This window comes from Cryptomeria japonica, chromosome 2, assembly GCF_030272615.1.
Source record: "Cryptomeria japonica chromosome 2, Sugi_1.0, whole genome shotgun sequence".
NCBI classification, from domain to species: domain Eukaryota; kingdom Viridiplantae; phylum Streptophyta; class Pinopsida; order Cupressales; family Cupressaceae; genus Cryptomeria; species Cryptomeria japonica.
The window spans coordinates 126,291,701-126,314,057 of NC_081406.1; positions in this window are offsets into that span (position 1 = coordinate 126,291,701).

Genomic DNA, 22,357 nt, shown 5'->3' on the forward strand with positions numbered 1-22,357 from the left:
TTTTGTAAGAGGTAGGATGCAAAATATATATAGAAGGTAGCAGACCTAATATGCGAATTATTGAATAAGGGTTTATGCATGTAGCAGAGCTTAAACCGGTACTGAATCTGGCATAGTAGATGCTAGTCTGAAGCAGTACAAGACATTGGATTAGTATAATCCATTTTTGTAAGTCAGTGTGACTTCCTTTGTAATTGAGCAATGAGCTCTAGGCACTTGGCCTTCTTGCATGTGCAAGCCCCTATTGTAGCAGTAATATTCCCTTATTGGCCAGTAAGCAAATATTGTGGGTCACAAATCCCACCAAGATTTTTCCCACACCGGGTTTCCTCATTAAAATATTGTGTTATGGTGTGCTTTTCATGTTGTGGTTCTTGTTCTTATTTGCTGCATTATTTCTGCTTACCGGTACACAGTTTTAATATATTTTTCATGTTATAAGTTAAGAAAATATTCTAACCAGTCAGATATTGATTCACCCCCCCTCTCAGTATCTTTGGGAATCATAACAATTGGTATCAGAGCTTGGTCCTCTATTTTCAAAATCCTAATAGCTTGAGGAAGATCTTGACACCACTAGAGATGGAAAATTTGAGAAAGCAATTGGAAACAACTCTTTCAGACTATGATGTAGAACAGGTGAAAAATATCAAACTTGAAGATGATCTAAAGGCTTCTTAGGATATCATTCAAGCACTTCAAGAGAATTTTACCATTGCAAGGAACAAGAGGAGAGAATTTTGTGAAAAGATGCAGAATGATGAAGATGAAAAGGAAACTCTTAATGATCTGGTAAACAAGCTAAGACAAGAAATCAATACAACAAAGAATGAGATGCAAGACATGACTATGAGGTTTTGTAAAGAAATTGAAGATAGAAAGAAGAATGAAGACAACTTGGTTAGAAGACTAAATGATGCTGTACATAACTAAACAAGTACCCAGTATTGGTGCAAGAGATTTTGGTTTTGACATTCTGGTAGGAAAACAACTGTTGGATCTATTGAGCAATATGGGAGAAAACCGAGAGAAAAACTTAAATGAATACTTTCAAGCATTAAAGGCTCAAATGAAAACCCAAATAAGACTGTCACAAGCTATTGTGGACAAGTATCAGAAAGAATTTTGTTTTGTAATCAAGAAAGATGAAATCTGGATGGAGGCAGTTGTCCCTAGAACTATCTAGGTAACTGAAATGGGCTATGAGACAGATGACAATATTATTGAAACTTATGCAAAGGCCCTCCTTGAAGAACCCAAGGAACCTACTGAGAAAGTTTTTGGAAATGTTGAAACAATAGAAAGTGGAATTCGGTCTAGAAAAAGGGTTAAGAAAGTTGAAGCAACAGTAAGGAAAGGAACCCAAAAGGCTAAAGAAATTAAAGAAGAGGTTTTGAAGCAAACTGGTATAAGTGAAAGTGAGTTGGAAACACTTCAACCTGAAACTCATCTTTCACTGGTTGGAACTTCTTCTGAGAGTGACATACCAACAATATTTAAAAGGGTAGAAAGGAAAAGAAAACCCTCACCAGTACCCTCACCTACACCAAAGAGAACCAGACAAAAACAATAGGCAGTAAGGCCTCCAGTAAAGAAAATGACTCCTAAGAGGAAGAAGATGAAACAAGATATCACTCCAATAGACAAACTTCTTAGTGAAATTACAGAGGATAGTAAGTTGAAGAACATCAACAAAATATACAACACACTATTAGCAGATAAAAAGGAAAGCATAGAGAACAGTGTAATTTTACACTTAGATATTTATAAGAAATTTTTGATGGAAGTTGTTGATGAAATACCAAATGATCTATATAGGAGACTAGAAGCTAGAAGGTTAGCAATTGTTGAGCTGGACAAGAAAATTAAGATTGAAAAATTACTTGCAATACATCCAATCAACTCAAATGATGAAATAGATAAACTTATCAGTGAAGAAAACCGAACAGTATTCTCCACTGCTCACCGAAATGTAGCACTGATGGCAAGAAGAGTAAAAGAGGTCTTTGAGGAAACAACAGATGGATGGGATATATTCTTTGTGGAAAAAGAAGAATTACTTAGACCAAAGACTATTAAAGTATATCAAAAGGACAAGGATAAGAGGAAAGGTAAGGTAGGAGGTCCTCCAAGCCTTAAAATAACTGATAGTGTACCCCCACCTCCTTTAAATACTACTGACAGTCAACTGGCCACTGAGAGTATGGAGACTCCAATAGAGGATACAAATCCTAAGTCTAAAATTTTGTACACTATGAATATAGACACTCAAGAAGTAAATGTTGTGGTTGATAGAGAAACCACTGAGGATAAGAGGACTGAAGTGACTACTGAGTCACCAGCTGCAAAAGTTGAGATAAGCATAGAAAAACCTCCACAGACAAAGCAACCGGCAGAGGATACCACTGAGAAACTGGTAGATACAACTAAAAAACCATTAGCAGAACTGGCTAAGGAAAGTACAAAGGTACAAACTGAGACTACATCTGAGAAACCGATAGTTGAAAGCTCAGAAAAACCTTCTAAGACACAGATGGAGAAACCAGAACAAGTTCAGGTTGAGGTAGAAACAGTGCCACCAACCAAAACTGAAAAGCCTAAACCTTTGTTTGTAGAAATACAAACACATATTAACCTACCAAAGGTCGAATCAAGAAAAGTGATTACCACCATAGGTAGCATGGCTATTGTGAAGACAGTTGGACAAACATCTAGTACTTCTCTGGTAGAATTCAGACCTACAAATGTAACAGAGGTTTTATTGGATTCAATAAAGAAGATCACCAAATGTAATGCACAAGCCTATAAGGCTATTGATGATACCATTCCCATTCTTAAATTGATAGCACCAAAGTACATTGTTGATAATAAGAATTCTTTAGGTCAACTAGACACATTGTCTAAGTTCATCACCGGCAACATATTGACTGTTGATCAAATAAATGAGGATACATTTAAGGAGAGAATGATTAAGGAAAAAGAGAAATTTTTTGAGGAAATTGTGAAGAAGAACAAAGAGAAAATAGATACCCTATTACCGGAACTAGGAGAGATAATTTTTGACTTCAAGAAACTATATAGAGACACTTGTAAAACAAACATTCTAACAGATGATCTAGACAAGGAAATCAACAAAGCACAAGATGAGATAAATAGTATTGCTGACAATCTGATATGTACATCAGACTCATTTTTGGAGATAGAAAAGCAAGTTGCTGAGCTAGAAGAGAAAATCAAGAAGTTAGAAAAGGACAAAGAAAGGATAAAGGATAAAGCAAAGGACTTGAAATGTAGACTTGGTCCAAAACTAGATTACCTCATTTCTTTAAGAAAAGAAATATCAGAGGCTCTAGTTCCCGAAGTGAAGACACCGGAAGAGAAAATGCACATACTCACCGGTATAGTGTAGAGAAAACAAGAGGCAATACAAGGCAATGAAAGATTTAGCGGTAGTATAAACTTGATTTTGATAGATATTTTTCAGATTGTAACCCACCGGCTACAAGAATCCAGGTAGGACTCCACTGACAACGAATGAAAACCTTTGTCATTGATGTCAAAAGGGGAGTAGTGTGATGAGAAAAATTGTCAAAAGGAAGTAGAGATTATTTGCTCAGGGGGAGCATACATTTTTGGACATATAGTTTTTGGCAAAGATTTTTGGACTTCAGTTTTTGGATACATTCTTGAATTTTTCTCATGAGTGTTGTCATCAATGCCAAAGGGGGGATTGTTGGGAAATGCACACTCCAATGAGAAATTGTAGGTGATTGAAGGTATTTCCATTGATGGAAACCTTACAATCATGTGATACCGACAGGAAAACACAGGCACCGACACCGACATCGGCACTGGCACACAGATTACCGACACCGAAAAGAAAGAATACCAACACCCTAGACGACAATAATTTTGTATCAATGTATTTTGTAATTAATTGTAAAATCTTTTGTAAGCCGACATGGCGGATTGTAATATGACTCATATATGTATGAGATCATTGTAGATCATTTTGTAAGAGGTAGGATGCGAAATATATATAGAAGGTAGCAGACCTAAAATGCGAATTATTGGATAAGGGTTTATGTATGTAGCAGAGCTTAAACCAATACCGAATCTGGCATAGCATATGTTAAGCTGAAGCAATACAAGGCATTGGATTAGTATAATCCATTTTTATAAGTCAGTGTGACTTCCTTTGTAATTGAGCAATGAGCTCTAGGCACTTGGCCTTCCGACATGTGCAGACCCCTATTGTAGCAGTAATATTCCCTTATTGGCCAGTAAACAAATATTGTGGGTCACAAATCCCACTGAGGTTTTTCCCACACCAGGTTTCCTCATTAAAATATTGTGTTATGTTGTGCTTTTCATGTTGTGGCTCTTGTTTTTATTTGCTGCATTATTTTTGCTTTACCGGTACACAGTTTTAATATGTTTTCCATGTTATAAGTTAAGAAAATATTCTAACCAGTCAGATACTGATTCACCCCCCCCTCTCAGTATCTTTAGGAATCCTAACACAATGAGGATACAATAAAAGAAAGAGTTGATAAAGAGAAAAATGCATTCTTTGAAAACACAATAAAGAATTATACCAATCATCTAAATACATTATTATTGGTACTTAATTCTACAATTTTGGAGTATAAGGAGTTGTACAGAGAAACATGTAAACCACTCCAACTAACTAAGGATATTGACAAGGAGACTGAGAAGACACAGAAAGAAATTGATAACATAGAAGACAATATGATAGGCTCTTCTGGTCTTATGTCAGTATTTGAGCAGGAAATAACAGTTTTTGAAGAAAATTTGGAAAAATTTGAAAAAGAAAAAGCAAAGATAAGGTCTAAGGCCCGGAAACTAAAATGTAAGCTTGGTCCAAAATTGGATAGTCTTATTACACAAAGGGAAGAATTATCTAAGGATACAATTTAGGGAGAAAGATCACCGAAACACCAAATACACTATCTCACCGGTATGATCTAGTAGACTGAGACAGTTCTTACCGACAACAACAACTTCATGCAGAGTTTGAATTCGGTTTTGGCAGACATTTTTCAGATTGTAACCAACCGGTTACAAACTTTGAGGTAACATTTTGGCACTCTTTTTGATCATTTATGACATCCTTTTTCATTGATGCCAAAGGAGGAGTAGTAAGGGAGAAAAATGCATCTTTCAAATTTTCAGTGGAGATCATTTGCTCAAGGGGAACACATCTTTTTGGATATCAAATTTTGGATAATAGTTTTTTATTTTTCTCGTGAGTGTTGCCATCAATGCCAAAGGAGGAGATTGTTGGCATTCTTCACTCTTATGAGAATGGTTGTGTTATCATTGATGGCAAACTGATTGAGAAACTGATAGGCAACCGACTAGCATTCACTGACATTAAGATTTCTACATACACCGGCAAGCACCGACACTGACATACACTTTCATTGGCATTCAAATTACATCGACAATAGTATATCAACACTCAAGCCAACTTGGTATATTGTAAAAGACTCATATATGTATGAAGTATTGTAGGTCATTTTGGTGTGTGATGTTTGTGATGAAAGAGAAATGATATGATGCGAAATTGATAGAAGAATTTTGTATAAGGACAACAAGGTTTTGGTTATAGGTTGAGCTTAAACCGGTATTGAACCTGGCATAGTTGATGTTGATTTAAGCAGTACATTGTATTGGATTTAATCATCCATTTTGTAAGTCAGTGAGACTTCTATTTTATAGTTGAGCAGTGAGCTCTAGGCTATTGGCCTTTTTGCATGTGCAGGCCTCTCATGTAAGTAATATTTATTGATTGGCCAGTGAGTGAATATTGTGGGTCACCAATATCACCAAGGTTTTTCCCACACCAAGTTTCCTCATTAAATATCTTGTGTTATGGTGTATCCTCTATGTTGTCTCTGTTATTCTTATATGCTGCATTAATTCTTATTTATCGGTACACTGTTTTGGGATGCAAAGTTTTAATTAAGTATAAATATTTTGTTAACTGGTTAGACACTAATTCACCCCCCCCCTCTCAGTGTCTTTGGGATTTTCATTGATTCTAACAAACATAACAGGAATGGAAGATAGAACTTAGAAATTTCCTTTTCCATAGGGTGCTAGAAGAGTGGTGGAGAATTTGTAGTTGCAGATAAGTGGCTTGTACCAACTAGAGTTTAGCACCATAATCTTGAATAAAGTGAATGCTACTCTAATGACTCCTTCATATAACACACACATGGATTCTTGTGAAAGCTTCTTTTCTAGAGAGAAGTGAGTCATGAGAGGTAGTTCTGCAAGCTAAAAGTTTTCTTTTATTTTCATGAATTCCATTGCAACTTAATCAAATTGCCGCTTGTTTCTAATATGATATGTCAAAGAGGTTATAACTGTAAAAGGTAGTGATTCATTCTGAATCATGGTTTGTTATGGTATTCTTCATCCTTGTTTTCTTCCTCGAGATTGTTAGGGTTTCAAGCAGATCCGAAGCAAATATGAACTAACAGTTATATGCAGATTTAAATACAAAAGATAAAGAAATAAAACAAGACATAGATAACACAAAGATTTAATGTGGTTCACCCAGAATGGGTTACGTCCACCATACACAGTCGTCCAATCTTTCTTATTATCTAGCAAAAATAGTACATCAACCTTACAATGCCTTAAGCATCCCAGCCGCTTATAACATGCGTTTTTAGGGAAACAAACAAAGTCGGCCTTTTTAGGGTTTTATTACAATGTCAGTTTTCATCAATGAAAAATGGCAAAAAAAAATTTCTTGGGGGCTCCCACCCCCAAACCCCCACTTTTCTCGAGGGCTGCTGCCCCCGAATCCCTGCCCGGGGCCCGGCCCGACCTCGGACCCCGGTGAGGATATGTGCTGAGTGTATAGTACTTTGTTGATCAGTCACCACATTTCAACAATCTCCCACTTGGAGACTAATCAGGCTCCACACCGAACAATCTCCCACTTGGAGACTGATACTACATGACACCACTGTACATGCAACATCCACTGGATAAAACACTAGGACACAACTAGTATAAATTCCACAATTATCAATCAAGAAGACCAATAGAAACCGATGAAGGAATCAACTTCTCCTGTGGAACTACCTTCGTGAACATTTCGGCAGGATTCTCACTTATGTGAATCTTCTCAAGCCATAACTGACCCTCCTCCAAAACAGTCCGGATGAAGTGGTACTTGAGCTGAATGTGCTTTGTCCTTCAATGAAAAGCAGAGTTCTTCGAAAGATGAATGACACTCTGGCTATCAGTATACAATGGGCTATCCTCTTGTGTCTAACCCAATTCCTCCAAAAAACATTGCAACCAAACCATCTCCTTGCTAGCTTCTGTAGCAGCAACATACTCAGCTTCAGTGGTTGAAAGTGCAACAACCTTTTGCAGCCTAGAAATCCAACTGACTACAGTTCCCCCTATAGTAAAAACATACCCTATAGTACTCCTCCATGAATCAATATCACTCGCCAAATTAGAGTCAACAAATCCACTCAGAGCAACATTAGATCTTTTGAAACATAATGCCTTCATAGTAGTTCCTTTCAAATACTGAAGAATCCATTTCACAACATTCCAATGTTCCATACCTGGATTACTCATAAACCTGCTCACAACTCCCACTGCATGTGCAATATCTAGCCTTGTGCATACCATTGCATACATCAGACTACCAACAGTTGATGAATACGGGATGTTAGACATTTTATTAACCTCTTCCTGTGCCTTTGGGCACATATCCTTAGTCAATTTGAAATGACTAGCCAAAGGTGTACTAACTACTTTTGCATCCTGCATGTTAAATCTTTTCAACACCTTCTTTATATACTCACTTTGGGAAAAATTCAAGGTTCTATTTTTCCAGTCTTGTGTAATCCTCATACCGAGAATTTGCTTAGCTGCACCCAAATCCTTCATAGCAAATGACATGGCTAATTTTTGTTTAAGATCATTTATATGTTGCATGTTAGACCTAGCAACAAGCATGTCATCAACATAAAGCAACAGGATAATATAACTGCCATTATCAAATCTCTTAAAATATACACAATGATCAGAATGACATCTATGATAGCCATGTTTAGCCATGAAACTATCATATTTTAAATACCATTGTCGGGGTGCTTGCTTTAGGCCATATAAACTTTTCTTCAACCTGGACACCAAGTTCTCCTTACCTTTGACCTCATAACCCTATGGTTGCAACATGTAAATTTCCTCCTCCAAATCTCCAAGGAGAAAAGCTATTTTGACATCTAATTGTTCAAGATGTAAATCATCTGTAGCCACAAGACTATGTACAGTTCTAATTGAAGTCATTTTTACAACTTGAGAAAATATTTCATCATAATCTATACCCTTTTTCTGTGCAAAACCTTTTACCACAAGTCTGGCCTTATATCTTTTTTGACCTCCTTCCTCCTCCTTTAGCCGATAAACCCATTTGTTAGGCAAGGCTCTTTTTTCTGCAATAAAGGGACTAAGTCCCAAGTCTTATTTTTCATCAAGGAGTCCATCTCCTCTTTCATGCCTAGCTCCCACTGTTGTTTGGCATCTACCTGCATTGCATCTTCATATTCTTCTGGTTCATCAGAATCCATTAATAAAATAGAATACAAAGAAGGAGAAAATCTTTCAAGGGGTCTACTTGTCCTCGTAGAATGTCTAACACTTGCAAGAGTTTGTGGGACAATCTGTTGTTGCTGAGCATCAGGTACCTATGGCATTTCATTTTTAGGAATCTCATCCAACACCACATATTCTTGTTTGTCCTGTTCATGCTTCTTTTCCTGCATCTGTTCTTTATACATGACCTTCTCATTGAATATAAAATCTCTACTTCTAATTATTTTCTTATTTTCAAAATCCCATAACCGATAGCCATATCCATCTATCCCATATCCAATGAAGGTACATTTTTGAGATTTAGCATCAAGCTTGGTTTTATTTTCTTTATCAACATGGACAAAAGCTTTGCAACCAAAATTTTTTAGAAAATAATAATTTACCTTTTTACCAGTCCATGCCTCCTCTGGAATACCACCATCCAAAGGAGTTGAAGGTCCTCTATTTATCAAATAGACAACAGTATGTACAACATCTGCCCAAAAATGTAAGGGCAATCCAGCATGCAATCTCATGCTCCTCGTGCATTCCATGATTGTCCTATTCATTCTCTCTGACACACCATTTTCTTGTGGAGTTCCTAGAACTGTCTTCTGCTTTTGAATCCCATTTAAGGAGCAGTAATCTTCAAATGCTTTGCTGCAATACTCACCTCCATTATCCGATCTAAGACACTTCAACTTTTTTCCTGTCACATTCTCAACCAAAGCTTTCCATTTCTTAAAAGTTTCAAAAACATCTGATTTTTGTTTTAGGAAATATACCCATGTTTTTCTGGTTGAGTCATCAATAAAAATAACATAATAACAAGAACCACCAAGAGATGATACCTGAGTCAGTCCCCATACATCTGAATGTACAAGCTCTAACTTCTCACTCTTCTTCTCTTTCCCAACCTCGAGAAATTTGACTCTTTTCTGTTTACCATAAACACAGTTTTCACAAAACTCTAAATCAATCTTCTTTAGTTCTCGCAATAGATTTTTGGAGTTACGGGTTTTCATCCCTTTCTCACTCATGTTCCCAAGCCTATGGTGCCACATTATCGAATCTGTTCTTACAACATTTATTGTTGTTGTCCCTGCAGTAACTTTATCTATAGCAGCTAAGGTAGAGTAAGTGTTACCAGTACACAGATATAATGTGCCTACCTTGGCACCTTTAGCTACTACTAATGATCCTTTAGTGACCTTCCACATACTGTTTGAGAAGGTAACTATGGAACCTTCACTACCTAGTTGCCCTGCAAAAATTAAATTTCTTCTTAAATTAGGAACATGTCATACCTCCTGCAGAAACTAGTCATTAACATTCTGTAACTTGATCTTTATCTTTCCTTTTCCAACAATTTGACAGGGCTCATCATCACCCAAATATACCTATCCAAAATCACCTTGAACATAATCTAGAAAATATTTTCTATGGGGTGTAGCATGAAATGAAGCCCCAGAATCTATTACCCAGGAATCATTAACATTATCCAAACATAAGATTAAAGCATTTTGTAAAGTATTACTTGAAATATTAGCTTCCTTACTATCATTTTCATTTTTATCTCCTTTGTTTTTTCAAGACCAATAGTCTTTCTTTAGATGACTAGGCTTTCCGCAGTACTAGCAATCTTTCTTTCCTCTAGATTGAGAGCGCCCTTTCTTTGACTTCCCTCGTGACTTCTCATTCCCAGGGCCTTTTCCTCTTTCCTTTGATCTTCCTTTGTTCTCCACATTCAAAGCACTACCCAATGATGTTGGAGTCTCACCTGTGCTTTTCCTTCGCATTTCGTCACTTAGGATAATACCAACAATATCATCAAATAACAAAGTATTTTTACCAGAGAAAGAGTTACTTACAGCCATAACCAACCTATTACATCTTTTTGGCAAAGAACATAAAATCAAGAGAGCCCTAACCTCTTCTACAAAAGTAATTTTTACCGAAGACAATTGATTGGTAATTGTATTAAATTCATTTAAGTGCTCCGCTACAAATCCTCCCTCACTCATTTTCAAATTAAACAAATGCTTCATAAGAAATACCTTATTTGAAGCCGAGGGTTTCTCATACAACTTAGCCAATGTTGTCATCAAATCTACAGCCATTTTTGCTTCTGTTATATTGAATGCTACAGACGGCACAAGGCACAATTGAATGGATCCCAATGCCTTTCTATCTAAAATGTCCCACTCTTCATCTGACATTGTGGTCGGTTTCTTTGTCTTTCCTTCCAATGGCCGCCACAAATCCTTTTGATACAGGTAATCCTCCATCTACATTTTCCATAACTGATAATTATGGCCGTTAAACTTTTCGACCTTGAATTTGGAATCCTCCATTGCTCCCACTCAAATCTGAAAGTCCTGCCAATTTATAGAAAACCTCGCTCTGATACCAATTGTAAGGGTTTCAAGCAGATCCAAAGCAAATATGAACTAACAATTATATGCAAATTTAAATACAAAAGATAAAGAAATAAAACAGGACACAGATAACATAGAGATTTAACGTGGTTCACCCAGAATGGGTTATGTCCATCATACACAGTCGTCCAATCTTTCTTATTATCCAGCAAAAATAGTACATCAACCTTACAATGCCTTAAGCATCCCAACCACTTATAACATGTGTTTTTAGGGCAACAAACAAAGTCGGCCTTTTTAGGGTTTTATAAAAATGTCGGTTTTCATCAATGAAAAATGGCAAAAAAAAATTTCTCAGGGGTTCCCGCCCCTGAACCCCTACTTGGGGCCTAGCCCGGCCTGGCCCTGGACCCCAACAAGGATATGTGCTGAGTGTATAGTACTTTGTTGATCAGTCACCACATTTCAACAGAAATAACTGTTATGTTTTATTGCTTGATGATAAAGCTAGATAGTGACATGTGGCATGGTATTAGCTGAAAGCTTTTTTGTTCCCTTGTTAATTATAAAAGGGAATCCATGGCCATTTTTTAAGGTTTTTGAAAATGTAATATGGACGTGATTTAGGAGGGTTTTTTCTTGACATAGAGTTATCTTTTTCTGACATATGAAATTGTTGCACAAATAGAAATTAATAGAAATATTCTGATGAATTATCTTGCATCTGTTGTTTCTCAATTGTATGCTTTCATTTGTTAAGGACAAATGGTACTATCTCTATAGGTTTATTGTAGATGTGTGATGTGATACTTAGGTTTCTTTAAGGAAGAAATTAAATTCTAGTAGTACAGTACAATAATTAAGGAATAGTTATACGATTGTTTAAATATGATTCATGGGGATTGTGATAGGATATATTTGTAAGGCATTTATATTTAGGAATTAAAATGTGACTCTTGTCAGTCTATCAGAAATATGACTATGTGCTTGTGAATAACACACTAGTCTGATGATATGTTTGTTCAGTAACCACAATATCTTTTAAGCAATTGTTTTCTCATTTTATTTTTATTTATGCTAAGGATTTGGATCCTCAATTGACAATATCTTGTGAAATAAGAAGAATAGGGCCAATTCTGAGTTGCTTATTCGTATTAACCTTGTGTCATTGAAAATTATCTATTTTAAAAGCAATACAAGTCTATAGGTTATAAAATTGTGATTATTACTATAGGTTAACCCACCTGGGTCTTGCAGAGCCTAAAAAGAAGAAGGATTGTCCATGTTGTCATGATATCCTTGTCAATTGGCCAATGGTCTTAAGTTCTTGTTGAAGGGAGAAGGCTAATTCTTAGAGAAACTTAAGAAATCACTTAGAAACACCAACAAGATAGCAACTCTGCTGGGGACTAGTTGTGATTCATTGTATGTTCAAGATCTGGATATGGGTTTAACTACTTAGACCTATTGTGTTATCCATGTTAAATAATTTTTTGTATTTTTCTTTTAACCAGTCCATCTATTTGATATTTTAAGGTACACCTAAGTTGATCTTGAATTATACATTGAACGGGTTTGTTGATGTTCTTAGAAATATTATTTTTAATTACCCCTGATAAAGGGTGGTGACTCTGATTGATTTTGAAAGACTCTGATCTTGTATGAACAAGAAAGAGGTGGTGTGTAAAGTCATATCCAAAGGCTTTAGAACCAAGAGATTGTAGTTCTCTATGAATCAAGAGAAAGGCAAGATGTACGAGAGGAGATATTTACGTCAAGGACATCCCAATTCACCTCCCCAAGAGAAAAATAAAAAATGGAAGCCTAAAAGAAATAGAGGAAGTTATGGTTTCTCTTCTAAAAATGTGTTCACTAGATTTGAATCTTGATATGGTTGATATTGAGCATGATTTTGCAACTCCCTTAATGTTTGGCCATCATAGGTCACTTTTGAAGGAACAAAATGGACCAATGAGAGGGGGGTGAATCAATGGTAATCAATAAAAACTTTTACCTTCTAAAAGATCCAAGCATTAATAACTTTAATCACAAGACTATGAGTAGAGAAGTTGAAAAAATCAACACACGCATAAGAGGAAACTCATAACACATGAATATATGAGGAAAACCCATGGTGGGGAAAAACCTTAGTGAGAAATGTTGTTGAAGTCTACTGCTCCAATCTAGCCTCACAGATAAATCACTAAATACAATATTTAGGGCACCAACCCCTACAGTTTATGAGCATCTATTCAAAGGATCACCAGCCCAAGGAGCACCAACCCCTGAATTTTATGGGAATCAAACCCCTACAATTTATGAGCATCTACTCAAAGGAGCACCAACCCCTGGCTTTAAGGCACCAACCCCTAGCTCTGAGCACCAACTCATAGATTACAATGAGTATAGATTAAAAATTCAACTTATATACCTTGTTGCAAATGAAGTTTTGCAACACTTTACTAATATGCTCTCTTTCTGATCTCTTCTTCTCTATTCTTTTCTCTTTGTCTTCTCCCTCTCTATTCTTAGATCTCTACTTTATTCTGGTCAGTTATTTATGTTGCACTCTATCTCTCACTCACTGATCTACATACACTTTTGCCCCTTTCTCTTTTCTCTGCTATGTTCTGCCCTCTACATCTTCACTCTCTGTGACCACACTCTCACAATTGTCTATAGTTGTTCACTTCTCTTTAGCTCACACAGTCACACTTGACGTCCACTCCTCTTTCTTGGTTGCAGATAACTTTTCTGCTATACTCTCAATTCCTTAATATCCACACATCTACATCTTACTACAGGCTCAACTTCATGTTCACACCATTCTCTCACTACGAGCCAACTACCCCAATCATATCATATTCATTAGCTTGATGTACTATTCACTGTTTCATTCATCATCATCACCTGCACAAGGTCGGTCTAATCTTAACTCATCATACATCAGACAAGATTTGTTTTCCTTTTTATCATGCATCTAATCTACACATGTTCCTATGCAACATATAGATCATCCATTCAGTTGATTTGAATTCTCCTAGTAAGTAACTCAAGTTTCCAAATGTGCCAAACTGTAATCCTTTCTGAATTTTTATGTGGATTGTAGATCTACTGGATTCAACTAGGAAGCCTTGATCTCAATAGTCATTATGTTGGTTCCATGTGCCACATCATGATACACCTCAACTAGAACATTAAATCATTCTCTGTCAGTTCTGCTGCCTATCCTCACATCTCTACCAACTTAGCTACCTCATCTACTCTTGTCTAATCACATCAAATTGCCTCTATCTTTGATTAGCTCTATATCAACAAGATTTCATTCTTTGTCTTGAGTATGATCTCAGACTAGCTGCCCATATTAAATGTGTTATATCTATCCTTAGATCGTTCTGTACATAGATTACTAAACTTATTAATCTCAATCTTCCTAACAAATCTGATCCAACCTCTATTGATCACCTCGAGCCCATCAACCAACTGCTATAAATCCATCATTACTATCATATGACTTCTACATTGATTGGATCGACCAACTTCCTTATTGAGCATCCTAGTATATCTTCTTGATCACTTGGGGTACATGTGTCTTCACATTTGTGATCCAAGTCACTCAACCAACACAAGTCAAATTCCATATGGACAATCGGGCTACATGGTGGCATGCTCTACAAACACATCGAAGTAAAAACAAACTATCATGTCAATCCACTCTATTTCCATGTTGTATGTATCAGGTTAACTCATTCAGATATAAATCCTCAAATCTCTATCAATATAGCTTTAACTGTTAGGTTGACATCTCGCATCTACTTTGCCTTCACAACTTATCCCAATGACCTTGTGTGGCCTTTGGTCCCTTTCGTTAGCATGAGTTACTTTGATGAAATCCTCACCTTTGATTTCACTTATCACCATAAGCTATCCCAAACAAAGAACCTCCAAGCCAAATGACCACATATCGAAATAACCATAACTATCAGCATAGGAAAAACATGCTAGAACGACAGTATAAGTCATTCCGATGACATACTATCAACCTCCCTTTATCGACATAGGTATTCTGAAATATATACCCATCAGAACAAAAAACACTATCAGATTAACATCTGGACACTAAACCGTCAATACAAACTTATTTCGATGACCCAATATGAACAAGCATTGACATAGCTATTCTGAAATCACATACCTATAGTCCTTCAACATATCGACATATCTTATTCAGATAAACTTATCAAGAAGTCTTCTCTTCATTCTCCTCTATCAGAATAGCTTACACTATCTGGGTAACCTTTTCGACTTGTCTTGATCTTGTATGTAGTCTCGATGGTGTCTTTGTCGGCATAAGGTATTCCGATTACCATATGTTGGAATAGTTTGGTCTATCGGTATAGTGGAAATTTTTCAATCTGCCTTCAATACCTACTCTGATACAGATCCTGGGTCTCCTGGTCAGCATAGCTATCCCGATATTACAAAACATGAAAAAAGTGCACAAGACCCAACATTGGTCTAACTTACACCAATCGTACATACTAAGGCTACCCTCTTCATCGACTGAGTTATCCTAATACGAGTTCAAGCAGAATTGTGAAGAGCAACTTCCAGATCAGCCAAAGTTATACTGATCAAATCACCTGAGCAGCTTCATGATATCCAATAGGAACTTCATAGACACATCATATGGTATTGTGGGAGTCTGCAACAACATTGTCATATTCATCAACCTGATCTCTATGATCTCTTCTACTACATCTACAACCTGCAAGTTGACCTGCCTAGTTGACATCAATGGCATCAATGGCACTCTTCTACAACTTCATCAAATTAACCTTTCACACACACATGTTGACATCAATGACAAATTTAATGCCAACAATCTCCCCCTTTGGTATTGATGTCAATACTGCACATTCTCTCCCCCTTTGATAGCAATGGAAAAGGGGCCTTGACAGCCAATAGAATTTCATTTGAATTGACATGTGATTGCCAAGCATTGCTATCTATGTTGGTATTATGGATGTGTTGCATTAGTTTTGTCATTGATGTCAACACTTATCCTTCTAGAGATCTTTGATTATGATGAACCGACACATTATGTTCACTGACATGTTTAGTGACTTATGCACAATCACCGATATATTATTCACCAATAGGTTATATTGTTCACCAACACTAAGGATGACTTGTTATCATCTGGAGATCACTTGGTTATGTCGAAGACATGGTTTGGATTTGGTATTTTAGTAAATGGTCTAATCAGGTTGACATATTTGTTGTTACCAGCAAATTGGCCTAGGTTATGGATCGACATGCATTATATATTCCAAATCAGCATGACACGTTATGAAGATGATTTATTAATTGAATATTGTTGTAAATGTATTGTGCCGACATGATGCATCACATCTTGAATTATTTATAATTGATTTTATTGTTATATTCTTAGTAAGTCGACCTACACATTTGGTCTTAGGTTTTTCTATATATGTAAGATCTCATTTGTGAGATCAAGGGAGAGAAGAATATTGTAAGTAAGGTTATGGTATTGTAACATGGTATGTGCAAATATTTAAGATCATATGAGCAGACCATAGAGAAGGTTCAAGGAGGTTTGAGGGTGATTATCAAAGCTTAATCGGTACTAAATCCAACATTGAAGATGCTACATTGAGTAGTATAGTATCATTGGATTTAACCATCCAACTATAGTCAGTGTGACTCCTATTTTGTGATTGAGCAGGGAACTCTAGGTAGTTGGCCTTTTTACATGTGCAGACCCCATTTGTATACACATACTATCTATAGTAGTATCATCAGATTGTGGGTAAGGTTTCCCACCATGGTTTTTCCCCTTATAGGGTTTCCACATACAAATCTCTATGTTATGTGTTGTGGATGTTGTTTCTCTTTTTGTTTTATGCATTAAGCTTCTCCAGTATTAATATTAACCACTAATCTGGCAACTGGCATGAAGTTTAGTTTACCAATATTATGCATCAAGTTTGATTAAGTTATATTTGGGTTGAAATTAATTGACAACTAATTCACCCCCCCTCTCTCAGTTGCCTCTCGAGTCCTAACAATTGGTATCATAGCTAAGTCCTCTTTTTGTAGAAGTTTAACAGCTTGAGGAGATCCTATGGCAACAAACTTTTTGAGGAAGGACAGTCTGAAACTTGATGGAACTAACTATGGTATATGGAAGATCAGAATGGAGACTCATCTGAATTGCATTGGAAGAGACATATGGAATATTACAAAGAATGGCTATGTTGGTCCTATACCAAATCAACCTAATCCACCAACATTGGGTAAAGATCAAGAGAATGATTGCAAAGCAAGAGAAGCACTTTTGAGCACATTATCAGATCAGCAAATCATGGGATTATCAGACCAATCTACTGCCAAAGCTATTTGGGATAAATTGGAGACATTGAATGAAGGTGATACCACTGTCAAAATTGCGAAACTAGAATGCTTTCGGGTTAGGTATGAAAATTTGAAAAATGGAAGAAGATGAAAGAATTTCTTCTTTTATGGAAATGGTTAATGAAATTTTTTTGGGAATACAATGTTGTGGAGGATCCTTAAGTGAAGATGAAATTGTTTCTAAAGTTTGAAGAGCTTTGCCACCGACATACAAAATGAAAGTAACTACTATTAATGAGTTGAGAACAATGCCTAATACATCAATATCTAGAGATACCTTGGTTGGAAAACTTTCAACATTTGAGCTTGAGGAATTTGGTCTTGTTACTAAAATTATAGAAGATTTGGCCTTCAAAACATCATCATCATTATCTGAGAAGTCTGATTGGAAAGAACTTTATGCAAAAGAAATTGAAGATATCAGAAAGGAAAATGAAGAATTGATAGATTTTGAAGCACTATTTGCAAGGAAAATCCCTAAAGGTCCTATTGGAAGTAAGTATAAAGGCAAAGCACCATTTAAATGTTTTAACTACAATAAAGTTCATCATATGGCATCTAGATGTCCTGATAGACATGCAAGATTGAGAGAAGAAGCTAAAAGGACATATAAGCCCATCCCTAAATATTAGAGATGCATATTTAAGAAGAAAAAAGACAAATCATGTTACTATGCTGATGAAGGAGTTACTAATGATTCTAATGAAGAACTGAAAGACAATGGATGAGATTTTGTTGCAATAAAAGAAGATCAACTAACACCTACTGTTCAATCGGTAGAGCAGGCCCTGGTAGCTAAAATTAAAGAAAAAGATGAATGGATTATAGATTTTGGATGTTCACATCATATGACTGGTGATAAAAGTAAATTCTTATCTTTTCAGGAATATAGTGGAGGTCTAGTAAGATTTGGGGATGACAAAGCTTGTTTGATCAAAGGAAAAGGCACTATATCTTTTGACGGTAAGCAAAATACTGACAATGTTTACTATGTTGAAGGTTTGAAGCATAATCTTTTGAGTGTTGGTAAATTAGTTGAGAAGGGTTTTGAGTTACAATTCAAGAATGGTAAATACAAAATCATGAATAGAATTGGATTGGAGATTGCAACCGGTAATCAGAAAAGAGGTAATATCTTTCATTTGAATAACAGTGAAAAGACATGCTTGATTGCATATATTGATGAAAGTTGGTTATCACATAAGAGACTTTGTCATGTTAATTTTGATTGCATTGTAAAGCTTAGTTCAACTAAGGTAGTAAGGGATTTACCTAAGATTGTGAAACCTCATAACCTGGTATGTAAGGAATGTCAAATGGGAAAGCAAGTTAGAACAACTTTTAAGAGTATTTCTGAGAAATCCAATAATGTTCTTAATTTAATTCGTACTGACTTGTGTGGTCCGACAAGAACAAGAACTCTATAGGGAGATAGATACTTTATGCCAATTATTGATGACTATTCTAGAATGTGTTGGGTTACTTTTCTTAGGGACAAATCATAAGCTTTTAGAAAATTCAACCTGTTCAAGGCAATGGTAGAGAATAAGACCGGTAAGAAAAGCAAATGTTTAAGATCAGATCAAGGAGGAGAATTTACATCTAAGGAGTTTAATACATTCTATGAAGTGAATGGAATCAAAAGACAACTATTAGCACCTCAGACACCTTAGCAAAATGAAATTGTGGAAAGGAAGAATAGAACAATTCTGGATGTAGCTAGAAGCATGATATTAGAACCAAATCTACCTCATGTGTATTGGAGAGAAGCAGTGAATAGAACGGTTTACACTTTTAACAAAGTTCACATCAAAGGTGAAACCGATAAGACCCCTTATGAACTATGGTTTGGTAATACTCCTCTTAAATACTTCAGAATATTTGGAAGCAAATGTTATATTAGGAGAGATGAGTATGTTGCTAAATTTGATCCTAGAAGTGATGAAGGAATATTTCTTGGTTATTCATCTAAAAGTAGGCATATAGATGTTTTAATAAAAGATTGCAGAAAATCATTGAGAGTGCTAATGTGAAGATATATGAACACTTTAGAGGAAATTCAAGGTCTATAGATTCTGAACCGGTAGTTGAAATGATCATAAATGAACCTATCTATAGTGCACTGATACAGATTGTGGATCTGGTAACACCACCATCATCAGAGAATTCCACAGTGACTGGAGAACAACAACAAGTGAACACACCGAGGTATGTAAGATTGAATCACTCTGAAAGTTAGATAATTGGGAATAAATATCAAGGTGTTATGACAAGAGGAAGACTAGAAAATGAAGAGGTATGTTTAATTTCTCAAATTGAATTAGCATCTGTTATTGAGGCATGTGAAGATAAACATTGGATTAAAGCTATGGAAGATGAATTAGAACAAAATGAAAAGAATAATACATGGACATTAGTTCCCCGGCCTAAAGACAAAAATGTAATTGGAACTAAATGGGTATTCAGAAATAAACTTAATGAAGATGGTAAGGTAATCATAAACAAAGCAAGATTAGTGTGTAAAGGATATTCATAGAAAAAGGGAATTGATTATAATGAAACCTTTGCACTGGTAGCTAGAATTGAGGCAGTCAGATTATTTCTTGCATTTACAACTCACAAGAACTATAAAGTATATCAGATGGATGTAAAATGTACATTTCTGAATGGTGATATTGAAGAGGAAGTTTACATTGAACAGCCTGATGGATTTTCATTGACAAATAATGAAGATATAGTTTGCAGATTAAGGAAAGCTTTGTATGGACTGAAGCAAGCTCATAGAGCTTGGTATGCTAGATTAGACAAATATCTCTTGAAGCTTGGTTGCACTAAAGGTAATGCTAATAGTAACTTATATTTCAAAGTGACTAATGATGACATCTTGGTTATTGAAGTTTTTGTTGATGATATCATTTTTGGAGGAGAAGATGGGTTATGTAAAGATTTTGTTAATAAGATGCAGGAAGAATTTGAAATGTCTATGATTGAGGAGATAAAATTATTTTTAGGATTGCAGATTTCACAGACTGATAAAGGTATATTCATATGTCAAACAAAATACTTGAAGGAACTATTGAAAAAATTTGGTATGGAAAATTTCAAACCGGTAAGTACTCCTATGACTACAACTGATAAATTGACATTGAAGGATGATTCAACTCCTGTTACTTTGACAAGATATAAATCTATGATTGGAGGTTTACTGTATTTGACACAAAAAAACCTTATATAATGAATGCAGTATGTATTGTTTCAAGATTTTAGAGTAATCCTAGAGAAAATCATGAATCAACAGTAAAAAAGATTTTCCGGTATCTATAAGGCACAACAAATCTTGGTTTATGGTATCCTAAATATGAAAGTTTTGAATTATGTGCATACACTGATGCAAATTGGGCAAGAGATGTAGATGATAGAAAGATCACCACTAGCAAAGCATTCTTTCTTAGTACTGGATTGATTTCATGGTTGAGCAAGAAACAAAGTTGTACATCACTATCAACAGCAGAATTAGAATATGTTGTAGCAACAACAAATTGTACTCAGGTATTAGGGATTAAGCAAATGTTGAAGGACATCAAGGTAAAATGCAAAGAACCTATAATCATTTATTGTGATAATTCAACAATAATTGATATATCAAAGAATCCAGTATTTCACTCTAAGACTAAACATGTTTCTATCAAATATAATTTTCTAAAAGAGAATGTTGAAGCAAAAGAAGTGAGATTAGTTTATGTGAATACTAAAGAGCATATTGCAGATATCTTTACTAAACCTTTGCCTAAGGAAACTTTTTAATATCTCGGATAATAGTGAAGAAGTTGAGGAAATACAACTTCAGAGATCCCAAGAACACCTGCGTGCAAATCCCTATCACAAGAGAAGAATGGAGGCACATAAAGAAAAAAAGCATAAATGCTCTGAAGAAGAAGATTATCATTCAGAAAGGGAATCAAATTATGAAAAAGTACAATACAATCCTTATAAAAGGATAATAGCAACCCTAAAGAAACCCTAAAGGGATAATGTTTATTTAATAATTAGAATAATTATTAAATACCTACAATATTTATTAAATGCCTAAGTTTAGCTTAAGCGTAGAGTTTAATAGACAAATAATTAAATAAATAATTATTAGTTAATACAAGATAACTCTAACACCCCCCTTAAGATGAACTTAGGGAGTAGCTAAAAAACTAAATGCATGAAGCAAAAAATGCAACTACATGATGAAGGCAAATTTGGGTCCCGGCAACAAGGCCTGATGAGGTACCCAATCACAACCAAATCTCTATGAAGTGGAGAAATAGAGAAAACCATGTGGGAAAAAAACTCTACTCCAAAAAGAGATGGAAAAGCAAGAAGAACACCACTGAAGCATGAAATAGATGCAAACACTATTGAAGAGTAGCTGCTGATCTGAAGAACCTCCACTGAAATAGAACATGACCAGGTAGAGAAGACTGTAATCTACATGAGTGCCCTCAAATGACACTACTCGAATCAGATGGAAAACAAGGGCAAACAACTGAACTCAAAGATACAGATGGCATGAGACACTAAAGCCTAAAGAGCTTATCAATCGAACCACGGAAGCATTAGAACCAACAAGATAAATGTCCCCATAATGCTGAAGAGGGAGAGGGATAGGTACACTAAAAAAAATGGCCAATAAGAGTTGTATGACAAAGAACTAGGAACATCGAAGGTGCTGAGAAAGTACATAGTGTCATGGAAGGAACACTCACTTGACACACATCATGGGGCAAATGTCATGGAAGGAACACTCACTAGACAAAGGTGGATGACAAACAAAAGGCAAACATCAACCCCCCCATGGCACTTTATAAGTAGTGCATGTACAATAAGGCATAAAATGTGCAGGATCCCAAGTAAAC